This window comes from Apium graveolens, chromosome 6 (assembly GCF_009905375.1).
Source record: "Apium graveolens cultivar Ventura chromosome 6, ASM990537v1, whole genome shotgun sequence".
Taxonomy (NCBI): Eukaryota; Viridiplantae; Streptophyta; class Magnoliopsida; order Apiales; family Apiaceae; genus Apium; species Apium graveolens.
In genome coordinates this window covers 165,998,644-166,002,544 of record NC_133652.1, presented here as the reverse complement: position 1 = coordinate 166,002,544, position 3,901 = coordinate 165,998,644, and the positions used below count along the sequence as shown (strand labels likewise).

The window sequence follows — 3,901 nt, the reverse complement described above, 5'->3', positions numbered from 1 at the left end:
ATAAAATATATAATCATGTGAATACTTGTTATATGTGAAATTATGTGTTATATGATTCCAATAGGTTATTTATGCATGTATAAGTGAGTAGCTACATTTACTTTATTTTATTTTATTTATTTGAAAATTAATTAGGATTTTACGTAAACTGATATTTTGGGAAATAATTTATGAAAAATACTAAAATAATTTAAAATATTCATTTTAAGATCTCCTATTGTTGCTAATTATTTTTAGGACCTTTAAAAATTATAAAATATTAGATTTGATAAAAAAATGGAGCTTTAGTGAATTTATTTCGATTAAATCTTCCAAAATTTGTGAAAAATCCAAAAATAATTAAAACAATTATGAGATTTTTAAGTTTTTATATTATTTTCTAGTTATGATAAATTTTTAATAATTTTAGAATATTTTTTAAACGAATTTTATATCATTTTTTCTCGTTAAAACTCCGTATTTTATTAAATAACGAGACAAGGGACACGTGTCACGTTGTGGGGTCTTGAACTTGCATGAGGGGGCAGGTGTCAGCTTTAGGAGGGTCATGACATGACTCACCCCTTTGGGATGATGCATGCATGACAAGTGGCAAGTTAAAAAAACAAAAGAACTTAATATACTCTCTCTCTCCACTACCTCACCTCACAACTCTCTCACCCTCCCTTTTCCCTCCCTCCTCCCGTCTCCATCTTCCCTCTCCCCAACCCGCCGAGTTCCCCTCCCCCTACTTTCTTTTATTTTTCAAAAATAAAATTGAATTTAAGATCATTTCGAGCCCGGTTTTGCCATTCAACTCTCATTTCATCCATTCGAGTTCAATCTGATTCCGATGAGGGTATTTCCAAAACCACCTATTCTTTATCTTTTGATTTATTAGTAATTAGATCTAACTTGAGAGAATCATGAATTTTATATATCTTTAGTTTTCTAAATGTGTGAAATTTGTTAGAATCAAGTATAAAAGTTGCATGCATGTTAATTTATATACTATTATGGCTTAAACTTGACATGCATTTTAATTTGGTTGATGTTGATTGATAATTTGGAATTGATCTTGTGGAATTAGCATAATAATGTTGATATTATGCTAATCAGAGTATTAAACTTCAAAAACTATGAATCTTATGTGTATATTTATATATTCGAGCAATATATATTAAGGAATGAGTTCATCAAATTATGTTTCTGCGGTATACTATTTTCATGCAAATGATTCGGGTATCTGGGATTCTTCATTGTTGATAAATTTTGGTGAGAATATAGATATTTGTGTCTAGTTTCTGCTCGAGAAAGAATTGTAGCATTTGAATAGTGAGCTATAAGTTATGCCTATTTTCGTAAAGTATGTGCAATAATTACAAAATCATGTTTCATTCCGTAAGTCCACGATCTTGTAAAATTCATAGCTAATTCATTTCTTGTCTAAATATGATGAACTAGTACTCATTTAAAAGGTATTTCAAGTTTCTAAAACTTTGTCCAAGTGTCAAATATCATGATTTTGAAACAAAATGTGAGTTTTATTGAGTTTTTGTCAAAGACTTGTTTAGTGCTTGGATTGATGTCCTGTTTTAGAAAATTCATAATAAATTCACTAGTCATGCTATGGTGATGAGTAATATCAGTTTAGAAAGTTATTTTCAAGATCTACGGTTTTGGTTGATTTGTCATTAGCCGATTCTGTGATTTAAGAGTCATAAATGCTAAACGATCTACCTATATAGTGCTGAGTCTGCTTTATCGTCAACTTGCTTTCATGGTTCCGGAGTCGTCGTTTGGTCAATTTTAACAAAGCTTACCATTCTGGAAAGGTCTCAAAGTTTTCTACAAATTTGGTCTTGGACATATTTCCTAATTGAGTCTATTTTGATATTGTAAATTTTAAATCTTTAAATCTGATTCCGACTTTAATGTTCCAATATAACTAGTAACTATGATCTACAAACCAAAAGTATAACTCTAGACCTTGCTAATGTGATACAATTATATGTTGATAAGTACTACATTAAATTAAGTGGTATATTGGATCTTTGGATTGTGGGTATGAACTAGTATATAAATAAATGGATAGTCTTGTTTTAGGGGAAATACTGCCGAAATTTCTTTAAAATCTATTGTAACATATGTGCTAAGTCCTAAATGATGTGTGTGTGTGTGTTTATATATATAATACTGAGGTATATCGAAGGGTAGCTTTATAAATGATATTTATTTGGTATAAGCATTTAATACTGTAAGTTCCAGCAGGTAATAGCTCTAGTACCCGAGTGCTTGTGTTTGTTTGCTCAGCTCCGGCAAGTACTCCTTTCCTAAAACTTTAAATTATTGTTACTTACTGTGAATATGAGACTTTATGATCTTTAAAAAACTTGTGTATTACGTTTTGATCTCAGATACTCTGTGACACGATAGAGATAGAGGAAGTTTTCCTAAAAATATTTTTTGACTAAAATAATACACATGGTATCAAATGTTCTTTTAAATTATAAACATGAAAAAAACTCGAACATTGTGAGGAATTTGGAAAGGTTAATAAGTGGCTGAGGCGTTAGCCCCAATTTTAAATGTACATGCCTGGTGGTAAATGTGAAATTCATGGATACAAATAGTACTATTTGTTTCAGTAGTGGGGATGTATTGCCTTCAGTAGTTTTTGTCATGTACTGTTGAGGGCTTGTGGAAGCATTGATCATCTTTCCACAGACAAGCGTCTTATCGAAGTCCAGTATGTAAGCAGGTTCGCGATTTTTATTATATAAGGGAAGTGAGTCTTTCAAATTGATTTGAAAAGCTTGTTGAGGAAGAGAAACTTCCTATCTGATTTGAAAAGCTTTTGATTTACAAGTGGTGGCTTCAGACTTGATTTAAAAATCAAATAGTAGTTGTTTTAAATTGTTTACAAACTGTGACACTTTACTATATTGCTTTCATACTTTTTTCACTGTACAGCTTTACTTACTGATTTATTTACAGCGCATTTTTATCATTGTTCATGCATTGATTATATAGTACTTGCTAAGCATCCCTGAGCTCACTCTTGTTTTACTTTACTAACCTTTTTCAGATGTAACGAAACCACCCACCTTGCCATAGGAGTACCTCGGTCGAGCCACGACTCCATTATTCAGGCTCGTAGCTCTCAGGTAGTCCAGGCGATTGGGTCAGTGTAGAGTATGCTTCTGGAACGAGCCATATGTTGGTGTTTTGTGAAATGGTTTCACATGGCATGGTGGAGTCATACTTAGGGATAGTCCCATACTTTGTTTTATTTCTGCTGTTGTTGTAGCCAGTGACATACTTGACCTGTTTCGGATCTTGGAGTTGGGGTTGGTTGTAATAATAATAAGTTTATTTTTCATTATCATTTTCAGGTTTGTTCTTTATTTATAGTTTAGTGGCCCTTGAACTCTAATCCCAGGTTCAGGACGTCACAAGTTGGCATTAGATCTAAAAGGTGAAGTCACTCTCATATGCTAGATTGGTTGACTTATAAGTATAGAGTCAAGTAACTCATATAGAAGAGATATTCGTTAGTTCAGTCGCGGGTTTGAGGTGTGGACCCTGACATCAACCTTTATTTCAGTATAGTTGACCCTAATCTAGTTGTGTATTCTGTCAACAACTAATCAAGATCTCTAGTGATTGAGAGACGCCCCTGTTAGGTCACACACACTGTAGAGGGGGTGAATACAGTGTAAAGTACAATCAAATCGAACTTTAATATCTCAAGTAACAGAAAACAAACTTTATTGAAATAATAAACTCTGTTACAGTATAGAACTGTTACCTCTCAGTGATGAACAAATATCACGAGAGCTGCTAGTGTTACAATGAATAATCTTCTCGAATATGATAACACTTATAGTATAAACCCTATGTCTGTGTTTATATACTACAC

The 3,901-nt window shown here is 32.4% G+C and overlaps 1 long non-coding RNA gene across 1 annotated transcript; it reads left to right on the top strand.

Annotated features, from left to right (window-relative positions):
• The first annotated feature begins 595 nt into the window (after positions 1-595).
• On the top strand, positions 596-3,367 carry LOC141667496 (uncharacterized). Its single transcript, XR_012552646.1, has 2 exons — positions 596-838; positions 3,068-3,367. It is a non-coding gene; the product is annotated as an uncharacterized LOC141667496 (long non-coding RNA).
• Positions 3,368-3,901: the final 534 nt, after the last annotated feature.